Source organism: Drosophila suzukii, chromosome 3 (genome assembly GCF_043229965.1).
Source record: "Drosophila suzukii chromosome 3, CBGP_Dsuzu_IsoJpt1.0, whole genome shotgun sequence".
NCBI classification, from domain to species: Eukaryota; Metazoa; Arthropoda; class Insecta; order Diptera; family Drosophilidae; genus Drosophila; species Drosophila suzukii.
In genome coordinates, this window is record NC_092082.1 from 23491725 (window position 1) to 23504787 (window position 13063).

At 39.1% G+C, this 13063-nt stretch overlaps 1 protein-coding gene across 2 annotated transcripts in view; it reads right to left on the minus strand.

Moving 5' to 3' along the window:
* Positions 1–6413, minus strand: part of LOC108020750 (uncharacterized) — a 31662-nt gene extending 25249 nt beyond the window's left edge. The window contains exon 1 of one of the 2 annotated variants that reach the window (XM_070995858.1): positions 5715–6413. The gene's annotated coding sequence lies outside the window, so the exon portion shown is untranslated. The remainder of the gene's footprint in view (positions 1–5714) is intronic. The other variant, XM_070995859.1, reaches the window with a different exon arrangement.
* Between the last annotated feature and the right edge of the window lie 6650 nt (positions 6414–13063).

Sequence of the window (13063 nt, forward strand, 5' to 3'; positions counted from 1 at the left end):
TTTCCCGTCATGGCTTGGGCCACTCCATACCCGCCGAGCTCATTATAGGTACTACCCACTCATACCGGAGAACCTAAATCCACCTCCGTCCTTTGCCACCGACTTAATGCCCGTGATTGGCATTTGCCACTACGCCTACGCCTGAAGGTAATTTTTATTCATTCGCCCTGCAGCAGGACGAAGGAAATATCGTGTGGGCGTGGGCACTTGGACCAGCTCACACATGCAACACCCACCCACTCGGGAACCCACTCACCCCGAAACTCGGTCCTCAGCGAGGACATCAATAATTTATATAGGAATTTGATAAATTATTTCGTACGACAGTCCTCTGCCGCCGCAACTAAATAAGTTAATTTGTCACAGGCAAGCTCTACAAAAAATTGTTCAGACATGTAAATGGTCTCGATGGGGTTTTGGCTTAGCTTTTGGTTGAGCTCTGATAGGGAATACATAATAAATTTGTTATTAATGGCCTGGACATGTGTACGTAGGATAAACTAGATTCGTGTGCTCTTTATGCGGAGGGACGACCGTCAGCAAGTTGTTGGGTTTTTTATTGCGATGCCCTGAATATTGCGATTTATTGAAAAATGATCTGCCCTATTTATTGAAAGTGGTTTGGTATTTTATTTATGTTTTACTTATGTTTTACATATATACTAAATTCAATTTTCGCAAAAGGCTTCAAATTTAATTTTCTTTTTATAGTTTACTTCTAAGAGCGGTTTCTCAATTTTCACTAAGATTAAAATTTATTTTAATTGATCGATTGAAATAATGTAACAATAATAAAATGTATGATTTCCTTCCAATAAATTAGTTATTTTATTGCTTATTGGCTGCCAAAAGTAACTATGTTTTAAAATAATCCATATTAGCCTCGTTTTCTTTATAATCATTTGAGAAGAAATTCATTACCTTTACACTTTACTTGGAAAATGTTCTTATAATGTGTATAACATCTCTTTAACTTCTCTATTTGCACAGACTATTTGGAAATTCAATGCTCAAGCTTTAGACCATCTTTGCTTTGAGCCACCAACCGCATTACCCAGTTAGTGCTCAATCCGATTTTCTTTGCAAAGGTTAAGCTTTACGGACTTCCACCACTTAATCTCTTGGCCCGGTTCAATTGCAAGTTAAGCAACTCAATTTGCCCCGGAGAAGCTATCGAATATGGACAGGCGATTGCACGGGCTATGGCGAACCGATTGCCAAACAAAGGATACGGCCACTCCCACTCCGCCCACTGGGGGCACACACACACTCACGCACTTGCTAGAAGGGGGACAATCAATGCCATTTCCTGCGACTAGATGGGACTAGCAATAACAGCAAAAACAACGGCGACAAACTGGAAAACAACAATTTAATTAAAAATTTATAAGCGTGTCGTTGTCTTGGCAAACAAGCAGCCAAACAAAGCAACAAAAGCAACAATCTGTTGCTGCAACACCCACACGAAGGCAAACAGCAACAGCAACACCAACACAATCGCAGAAGGGGTGAGCGAAAGGACAGCGGAAGTGGAGCACTCGAGCGCCCCCTGGCGGTGGAAAACGACGGCACACATGAGCGAACCGGAAATGGCCTGCTGCCATTGTTCTTGCCGCCATTTTCCGCCCCCACCCCCGTCATTTCGACTCGGCTCATTTGCTTTCGAGTTCCTGGCTTTGTTTAGACTCCTGCCGACTAATTACTGGAACTGGAGCTCCACTCTGAGCACCCATTGAGCTTAATTAGCACGAAAAAAGTTTCTTCCAGCCGCAGCGACATAATTGAAATGTTTACGTTTTGTTTCGCCGTTGGCTTTCCCCGGCTGGTGTTTGCTTTGCATTTGCTACAAAAAAGTTTTGTTTTTGCTCCCCATTCATTTCAATTAATTTGCAATTTTGTTAGATCATAATTCTATGCATATTCCGTAAGAAGCTCCCACTTCCGTTTCCCTTGGCCTTTGTTGTGGTTATCCTTTATGCTCATTATAAAAGAGGGGAATTACCTAAAGCCAGTCGACATTGCCTGTGTGCGAGAGTATTGTTCTGGCTGCGTAATTTATGGGACAACCCTGGTTATAATCTTAGTGAAGAGAACGCTCCTGGGTCGCCTATTTTTAAATGGATCTACTTTGGGTCGACCTTCAAAAATAAAGCAGATAATTTACGACTTTGAAAGGTGGCGGTGGCGCGGTGATTGATGGTAAATGCGTACTTAAGGCAACTACCAATTTCCTGATTAAGAGATAAACACAGAGGCCTACTCCGCTCTTGACTTTTGAGGAACTTCATGGAATTGCTTTTAAATATAGCACAGTACTTCACAACGTAATGTCTTGCCCAATATATGCAATCTTTTCAAATTAAAAATATTTTATAATGTCTTTTTTCCAGTTTATCTTGAGCTATGGCTTATTGGTTCAATTATTTTTTTGTCATTTACATAGATTAATAAAAAACTTTTTCTATAAAGTATCCACCAAAAATGTTGGTGGACATCATTAAATCCCTTAAGATTTCCCAACCCATTTGTTTACCGTAAGGTATTCTTTAACCAAAATGCCTTACCCACTTAAAGTTTGCAAAAACATTTTTGCAAGGAGCCAAAACAAATTTCTTTCTTTCCTCTCCCCTTCTCCTTCAGTTCATTTTACTCAACGTGCGCCACTTATTTATCTCCCCCCATTTTATCACTTCCCCATCATTTTTTTCTCGGTGGCGTTATGGGTAGCATATTTTTTGGCGCCCGCTGTGGGGCGGAAAACTGCGGGGTTTACATTTCAATATCAGGGGCGTCTGTAAGACTCTTAAAAGCTTTGCCAATTGTTGAATATTTTACAGTTTTTTATTAGCTTTGTGTGTTTACCGATTGTCGCAAAAGGTTGTTCTGCTTGCTTACTTACGTACTACATATATATGTATATACCCGAATACGGGTTTATATCCAACATGTTTGCACGGGGGCATTAAATGTGTCGCCGTTTGCTCGCCTTTTTCGTTGATGTTTTTTTTTTCTGTGATTTTTTCTCATTAACAGCAACGCAGAAAACTGCGCTTATAATATTTTTGTTTTTTTTTCTCTTTCTGGCCCCGTTTTAATGGACACGGACCGTTGAGTTTAACGTCTCGTGCCAGTTGGCGTTGTTGTTTTTGCTTGGCCGGGCTTTCTTCCTTTTTTCACAAATTAGTCGCACGAACATTTTGCCGCTTTGCTGCCGCTGCTCTGGAAAATTGTTTGCAACATGCAAAGCGGCGGCCGCAAAATAGGCCGACAGAAAGCCCCATAGCCAAACCCAGACCCTCGGCAGACCTCGATGCTTTCGAGTGAAAACAAATATGCACTAGAGATGGCAGCGTGCCTGGAAATAGGGGGCCCCAAACTATCTTTACACTAGGATAAAGTCCAGAGCATCTTATAAGTCGATATTTAATGTCTTACTGGCAGTGTACCTTTAAAACAGTTCCGAAAATCTTCTTCGTTATAGAAGATTGCCATGGAAATCAAGAGTTCTTATGGAATCCTTCAAAAATGATGAATTCTTTTCAAAACACGTAGAACGGATTGGTGATGTACCAGAATTTAAAGGGAGCGATATGGTTTCTTTTCAATCAGTTTTGGAACAATCTTATACCACAATTTTTCCAATATTTTTTTCATAGTGCACCAGGATTATGTGCCCTTCTGTATCACGTGCCCATATTCTGCCAAGCAAAAGGACCAGAAAGCAGGGACCAGGAATGCTCCTGTCAGCATTCCTCGGTGTCGTTCCAGCCAGACTGACAAATACACAAAGAGACATGCCACACTCGGGGCCCTTATCCCCTCGAATCCCCTTCCACTTTTCCCATTTTTCCGAGTCCTTCGTCCTTCGCCGTGCACGCCACTATTTTTTCATCGCTGCGGCTGCTTACACGAAATGAATATGGATTTCCTTTTAATTACAACTCCATGGCCCGCACAAAGCCTTTCACATTCTTTTCCGCGGCTTCGGCTATTTATTCCTGCAGCTATTTTTAGCCGAAAGTCTGAGCCAGCTCAGTTGCATAGATTGGACGTGTTTTGGTATCAGATTTCCCCGTGTCTACTGCCAATCAGAGCGACAACAATGGAATCCCATCTTCTCGGGATGTTTACGTCCGCCTTATGGATTTAAATGCCACAATGGCAACGGATTTATGGGTGGCTGAATTTGAGTGTGTATTCAAATGAAATCTGTTGAATGCCAATATTTATGTGTTGTCTGTTATCAAGGTGCTTTTTTGTGGGGGCAATGGGCAGAAAGACTCGGGGCTTGCATATTTATGTAAATCCTATTTTATGGAAAGCGATTATATTGTTCCATGCGGTTCTGTATTTTACACACTGTTCAATATTTTGTATTCATCGATTTTAGATGTAAGGTATTTTAAACTTTGAAGAGTTAATACTTTAATATTAAGTGTGTTCCTTAGAAATGTACAAAAAAGCCTTGAAAATTTCAATACTCATCTATTCTATGAAGTTAAAAGGGTATAACCTACAGAACGAGGTACCATTCAATCAATGATGTGTTCTGCAGTATTCTATATACAGCATACTGCAGAAGTCGAAAACCAAATACTCAACGTTAAGCGCCTTTTCAAATCAGTTCAAGGCGCATAATCGGCAACTCCGCCCACAACTCCATTCGGCTCATCAAAGAACATTCCTGGCTAATCCCCCATTTAGTTAATGCTTGCTTACCGGTGATACAGATTATTATTTTATTATCCGGAGGCGCTCGGCTCGGTTATACTAAGAGCGTTATATGCTGAGCAGATTGTGTACGGTCGATATGGAACCTTTAGCAAGCACATAATTTCATATGGTATACGGTGCCTGAAAGGTATAAACATTCGCGATGTTCGCATACACAGGCTACCTGTACGTGTGGGCTTGTAAAAAACAAAAGCAATGGCCGTTGGCTTCGACATGTTCATCTTTTGCTCGGATGAGCTGCCTCCGCCTCTCCGGTCTGTTTAAATATGTATTGCTTTGCATATTTTATAAACTCCACGTGCTTTTTCAGACAACACTTACTCACCAACACCCCGCACACAAGCCACCTCCCACGGAAGCACACTCGCAATTCGAGTTTGCTAACTCGATAATATTGATTGGTTAAGAGGAGCCAAGGATGAACAGGAAATATGCCTGGTACTTTGTCGGAAAACCAAGCAAAATTCGAAAACCTATTGCAAGTAGTTCGGAAATTCCATTTCTATAATGTTTCCCACGTATTTTAAATTTAATATGAAAAAAAGTACAAGTTTCAATTCTATGTTTGAAGTCTAGAAATTTATGGTCTTTGAATTGATTTCAAGATAGGAGCAGCTTCTTGTAACTAGCTATACCTTTTTGTATTATCAAAAATATATACAAAGCGGCTTCTATTTTGCTTAAGGCCAAAATATTTTAAAGGGAAAAATATTTTGTTTAAACCCCTGAATTCTTATAAAAAATTTGTATAAAATGATATCCACTAGGGACTTCAATCAGAATTTTAATATTAGGTATCTTTGGGAAAGCTAAGCCAAAATGATTCCCGAATGGGTGATATTGCGTTATGAAAAGTAGCTTCCTTTTAAAAGACTGCGCAATTGGGCATCTCTGCTGCACAGGATTCGGGTTTCGGATCAAAAAGTGAGTCACAGAGTCTCTTCCAGGGTCAATAATGGTAATGTGGGTCATCAACTTACCATTTTGCAGGCTCCACCGCAGCGAGCGTTGGTTCCGTGGTACGCGCCATCGCGATAATCCTTTGTTCGCTGATATGGGGCGTTTTAAAACGCGCGCGTTTTTGGTCGCCGCCCTTTTTTGATTTTCACCTGCTTTGGGTTTTGGTGTGTGGCTGTGAACTTGACAAATTGTTATGGCTGTTGTTTGCTTGTTAGTTGCCGGTGGCTTGCTTATTTTTACACTTTTTGCCGCTCACTTTGGGGATGCTGATTAATGGCCCTTCGGTTGATCGTTTCACATGTGCATTAGACGCTCCATTTTTGTATATGACCGCGACACATTGCCGAGGATTATGTGATTCTTCCGGGCACTGGATAAATATTTAATCATTCAATTTCCGAGCGCCGCAAATGAGCAAATTACAACGGAGAAAGGGGAGAGAGTGGACTCAGTTTTCCCCGCTTGGCCATTTAAGGCGACTTCCACCGCAGATCCATTCGCATTATCAGGTTTTGGCCAAACCCTATAACGCTCCTCCGCCCACCGACCACGCCCCTTTGGCTGCAGAGTGTCTCAAGTGCGCCATTAGGCGTTTGTTAATGGCCTTTTACCGTTTTGCTGCTCATCTCGTAGCGCCATGCAACGAGACACTTGGAAAAAGGGGTATGTTTTCATAAGGCCAATATCTTTTATCAAAATAAATTTTTTTAAAGTACAAGTTTTAGTTCCCCCTTTTTCCTTGTTTGTATCTAAGCCAATTATTTTAAGAAAATGTATTCCTTCTTACTTAATATTTTAAATATTTTGTCCTAAAATACCTGTTTTGACGTTAGTTTCGTAAGACTTGGTTTATCTAAACCTTAGTAACATATCCAAAAACTTTAAAAAAACACTTTATATTCACTCACAATATGACAAAAAATACAAAAATAATTATGTTCCTTGTAAATGATTTATTTTGAGACTGTTAAGGACAGTAAACTCTTGAATCATTCTTGATTTGCGATCGGTTTTTTTCCGAGTGCAGCAACAAACGCGCTGTAAACTCATTTAATATGCTTAATGACGTCATGTGTGCGCTGTTTTAAGTAGCCTCCCCCTTTGCGAATGTGTGTGTTAGCCCCACCCTGCATGCGACAATTCTCAGTTGCCTCTTCTCTGTTATTGTCACTGCCGATGTTGCTGGATTTTGCTGGGTTTTTGTTTTAGGGGCACTCCTCTTTTGTTGATTCTCAGCCTTCATTGTTGCGTTGGTCATTTTAAATGCAGATGGCCTTGGACGGCTTAGCCCCTGGCTCCGCTTTGAATGCTCCGCCCAAAATAGTCTCGCTAAACTCTTAACAAAACTGCGAATAGTTGTGTGAATGGCAGCACAGCCTTGGGGGAAATCTCACTAACTTTGCCATAGAATTTCCGAGTCAAAGGAGCCCAGAGTCAAACGGTCTTCATGGTTCCCTTTTAACTTTTTGGATTATGACCTCGAATCAATGCTGATTTGGCAGTTTTGCTCCTTCGCATGTTAGTAAAACTATGGGAGGCGGAAGTCTTTAGCTGCACGAGTGTCGTTAGTGAAAATATAATATTTAGGGATCTCTTGAAACATGTTGTTTCTCAAAACCACACTCTATTTTAGGCCTTACAATAAATATAGGTTCATGTAAAGTTTTTGCAATGCTTCAATTTAATATTTCCTCTGTATATAGAGATCTTCATATATATAATTCGTTAAAATAGAAAAATCATCTAGTTCCTAGAAAACAAATTGTAATCAAAAACCCATTGTTAACATTCTATTTTATTTACTTTTATTTTCACTCTCACTTTAACTATTCTTGCGACATAGGAAGTTCTTGAAATTCTCTATCTAATTTTCTCGTAATCCCATGTGTAACTCTTTCCAGCAATCTGCTTCAACGTTCTCTTTAATTCAACTATTTTACTACTTTAGTTTGGCTGACTATGCATGGCTGATGAGTTAATGTCCAGTGTTAATTAAATGCCACAGACGCTCCTCTGGGAAGTGCAAACTGCTGGAGTTACTTGCTGACCCAAGACCTTAAACACGTTGTATTCCGCTGGTCATGTAGCCGTCTTGGCCTGCCATTTAAAGTCAGTTGGCTGACACAATCTAGTGTTGGCTTTGCATGTTCCACAGCCCACTTACTGGTGGTAACAAGGCTCGGTCTGGCAGCTGACTTAGCCCCCTGAGCTGGCCTGTTTTCCCCGAAAGAAGTTCACTCCCTTTCGCCGCTTTAACAGCACTTTTGTGGGTTTTGTTTAATTTTGATCGTCGTGTTATTCAAATATGTAGACACTCACACGCACTCACACTAGAACCGAATGGCAAAGAAATTTCCACTCCTCGAATTCGGGGAGCAACTCCCCATGAAACCAGTTTCTGCGTTTTTTTTTGCTTTCTGGTTAAAGAGGAAGTTCTGGCCGAAACCGAGGCGAAGTCCGAAACTAAATCGAAGCCACAACTGTCGGGAGCGAACGATTCTGGGGGAGAGGTCCACGTCCGTTCGGGAACAGCTTGAGCAACAAACTGTTGGCCAAAAGGATTTTTTGGTTCTTGGAGTCGGCCAAAGCTCGTCGGGCTCGTGTTGGGGGCACGCTGTTGCTATTGGCAGTGAAAGCTTTCCGCGCTTTCTCCCACCCGCCCGCTGCTTTCCACCATTTTCCATGTGCGGCAGGACACGTGCGGAGCTTTTTAGCACGTGAGTCGTGTGTGTTTTACGCCTGGACAATGGCCGTGTGGCATTTTCGGAAACCTTTCTCAACAAGTGGAAAGCTTTCAATTTGCCATTAATTAGCGCCCGTCCGCTAATTGAATTTTCATGGCCACGACAGCGAACAGGCACTAATTTCACTTTTTTTGGCAACTTTCAAGCCGTTTCAACTGCGCTCAGTTTCAGTTTCAACCTGTTGACCAGCTTGTGGGTGGGCTCCCAGTGGGTGGCGCAACTTTCGTCCTTACACCGTTTCGCCCAGCAGCAGGGACCTTGCCTCGCTCTTGAAAACGGCAACAAGCGGGCGGGAGTCGGCTGAAATATTTATGCACGTAAGGTCATCACAGCTATTTGGCTGCACTCCGCTCAGCTGGCACTAAAAATAAGTCGGTAAGTAGATATAAGTATAATTCCCGTAGCACACTCTCTCGCACACATATTTCGCAAGTTTTCGCCTGGCGAGGCAGGCGAAATTTTTGAAATTTCGTGCCTTAATACTTTGGCAAGGTCGTGGTGCTGAGGCCCTTGTAGAGTGTCCGACAACAATGGAAAGTCTATAATTGAAAAATAATTGCAATAATTGTATCGTGGCCATATTTTGCCGTGTTCTTACAGTCCAAGTGATGATGAATGGTGTGTTATGGAAGACAAAAAAGTGAGTCAAAACTCAGTCATAATTTTTGTGCATATCTGCACAAAACCTAAACATTTTAGTCGTTTAAAGGTTAATACAACTTTAGCAACTTTAAAATCACTATTAAATCAGGCTTTTGACAACATTTAAATAAAATGTAGTCATCAAGAAATAGCTTAAAAATAACTACAGTTTTTAATAGCATGCTTTAGTTAAACATAAGGTGGTGGTACAGGTTAATCAAATAAAAAATGTTTTAAGACATTTTTAGAAATAGTTTAGAAGAGCTTTAAGTACCCGCAAACTTTAAATTATAAAATGTCTAAAATATCAAGCTTTTGATAACTTTCAAACATAATTTTATCATCAAGAAAAAGCTCAAAAATAAGTCTTCTTTAAAGGGAGGGTTAAGTTGAATATAAGATGGTGGTAAAGCAAAAGCACAATGCCTGTGGTGCTTTGAAAAGCTTCTAAAAGCATTTCTCAACGATGTATTGTAAATGTAGATTGTTTCTAAAATTTTACTAAAATCTACCAGTAGATATTTTTGGAATAAAAAATTGGTATAAACTTTTTTTATAAACTATGATTTATCAGAAAAGTGCCGAAAAATTCAAACCACTCGGCTCCTTCACAACGGACGCCTCCAGTGGATCCAATACAATGTTTCCTGTGGATCATAGATTTATTTATGGGAGTTACAGGATATTGTTGTCCAAACCGACTCGTTCCTATTTATATACTACCTGCAATAGAAAAAATACTATAATACTATAAAAAAAGTTTTATCGCTATAGTCTTATAACTGAGTTCGCTTAGAAGCGGACAGACGGACATGGCTATAAAAACTTGTCTATTGATGCTGATCAATAAATTTGAGGCTTCTAAGTATATACTTTATGGGGTCGGAAACGTCTACTTCATTGCGTTGTAGTCTTCTGAATGAAATTATTATTTTGTTTTCTAAAACAAAGGTTTATTGATCACATTAGACATAGTTTTATACCATTTAAAATTTTCAGAATGAACTTGTTTTAGTATTCGTTCGTGTAGGCATTTTAATAGTTATTATTAATAAAATATGTATTTACCATATAGATTTTAGTGCTAATAATGTTATTATCTTATACATCCATCTTCATAATAATCATCTTAATCATAATATGTACTATCAGATAAGCGATACTCAGCTTTCGAGGGATAAATAGATGTACAAGAAGCAAAGCGTCTGTTCCCAAGATTACACACACCCACAAAAACTGGAGCTAAGTCCATGTATTAGAATAGCCTAAAATGTAAGCAATTTTTGGACTATATTTTAGGTAATTAGATGCCTAACAAGAAAGGAAGTTAACTTCCGCAAGCCGAAGTTTGTATACCCTTGCAGTTATAAATATTAAATTTAATTCGAAATTCTTAAAAATACAAAAAAAAGATATTCCCAATAGTATAAGATAATATGTCGTATAAGATAATATGTCGTCCCTATGGCAGCTATATAATATAGTCGTCCGATTTTGATAAAATTAAATTCGAAATTCAGAACTACTTAAAAAATGTTTTTTCCAAGCGTAGGCTAGAGAAATTAAGAAGGTATAATTTTTAAAAATGGTGGTTCGACCCGGCTGGTTCCGACTTAAATATTACCTGCCCAAGAAAGAAGACTTTTGGGAAAGTTTCAGCCCGATAGCTTTAAAACTGAGAGACTAGTTTGCGTAGAAACGGACGGACAGACGGACAGAACGTCATGGCTACACCCAGAAAAAAGATGGACAACATTTTAGGTCACGCATGACCTTAAAATTTTAAAATGGACTAAAAGTTCATTTTTAGGTCATACACTGCCTAAAAAGTTACAGTTTTGTACTTTTTGCCACATTTTTTAGGTCACGAACAGCCTAATATTTTAGGTCATCGTGGGCCTTAAAAATATAGCATATTGTACTTAATTTTTAGATCACGTTTACCCTAGAAATTAGGCTGGGGGTCAAAATGTGGGATACAAGTTTTAGGTCAATGCTGCCCCAACTCTTAGGCCGTAAGACGCCTAAAATTAAGGCATTAGGTTTCCTTATATTTTTAGGCAGTTAATTTCCTAAAATATAGGCCAAAAATTGCACCAATTTTTAGGCCGTAAGATGCCTAGAATGTAGGCTATATATACTTTATGGGGTCGGAAACGTCACCTTCACTGCGTTGCAAACTTCTGACTGAAATCATAATTCCCTCTGCAAGGGTATAAAAATAAAAAAAGTCCCAAAGCTTAAATTTGAGGCTTCTAACGGCCTAAAAGTTTTAAAAATTTTTGGTCTAGATTTTAGGTAATTGACTGCCTAAAAGTATAGGGAAAAAGCACAGAGCCATAAATTTAAGCATTTAACAACCTAAAAGTTTGGCCACCATTGACTTGTTAAAGTTGTTTTGGCTTAGTATAGTTTTTATCTTTAGGAGTATGTGTATGAATAGGGAGGTTAATTATATTCTTAAGATTATTTTTTATGTATTTTATGTATTCCATATCCGACATCCTCGTACTAATAATATTTTGGGAAAAATTTTGTGAGCATCTCTTGAAGCAAAATAATATCTTTTATAACTAATACTTAATAATATGTTCAAATACAATATATTTTTGTTTATAACGGAAATTTAAGTTCTTACAATAAGTAAAACATTTTGCCGATGAAAAATGTTTTTGTGAATAGGCTTCTTAAAATTGTTTGTAATGAACAGAATTTTCAAATTTACATGAAAATGTATATCTAAAAGATAAAAGAGTATGATAAAAAAGTAAAAAATAATCAAGGAGCTCTAGTAATTTAATAACGAATTTCCAAACAGCTTCTTCCAAAGAAATCTTGTCTCCAACCATAAGAGGAAAGTAAAACAAGGATCAACGCTATAGTCGAGTACCTCGACTATCAGATACCCGTTACTAAGCTAAAGGGACCAAACTTGCGCTGCGTAAGAAACTCAGGAATCTGCACGCCAAATCTCAATAGCCTAGCTCTTATAGTTTCCGAGATCTCAGCGTTCATCCGGACAGACAGACGGACAGATGGACATGGCTAGATCGACTCGGCTAGTGATCCTGATCAAGAATATATATACTTTATGGGGTCGGAAAGGCTTCCTTCTGCCTGTTACATACTTTCCGACGAATCTAGTATACCCTTTTACTCTACGAGTAACGGGTATAATGAACGTGTGTACCCACGAACCCGAATCTCACCCCGTACCCTCGAGTCCTTACTCGTGACTGCTTGTGCGCGAAGGTGTGAAATTTTAATTTTGGGAGTTTTGTTCAAAATGTGCAGTTTTTGTTTAGAACAGAGAAATGTTTTCCAATGATACCAAATTTTGCTTTTTCAGTCGAGTAGTGGGAATATACGGGAGCGGAGGTTTTCGCAGCGGCGGTTTTGGACTGCCGCTGCGCTTTTATACTCTAGTACTCTACTCTATCCCCACCGGCCCAACAGATCAAATTTTCTAAATTTTCACTTTTACACTTTCTTCACTCTTTCTCCCAAGCCAATTGATTTTTTTAACGTCTTGGTATGCAATCCTTTTATTTTTTGCAATACCTTAGAGTAACCTAACTTAACTTCCTTTGTTGTTTTCAGTGCTATCTGTTATATTTGTTAAGTTCCGAAACAATTTGTTGTTGTTCCGGGCTTGGAATTATACTAACTTTAAATATACAAAAGTAAAATAAAACAAGAAAGAACGCTTAGTCGAGTGCCTCGACTATCAGATACACGTTACTCAGCAGCAAAGCGAGATTGAAACGCGACACCTACCAGCGATCTATATGGTTATGTGCGCGGTAGAAAGATTTAAGAGTACAAGTAGTTTAAAGCGGGGGGTATTTATCCCGACTGGCCCCAACAGATCAAAATTTCTAAATTTTCACTTTTACACTTTCTCCACTCTTGCTCCCATGCCAATTGATTTTATTTAAGTCTTAATATGCAATCCTCTTAGTTTTTGTAATACTTTTCGATTG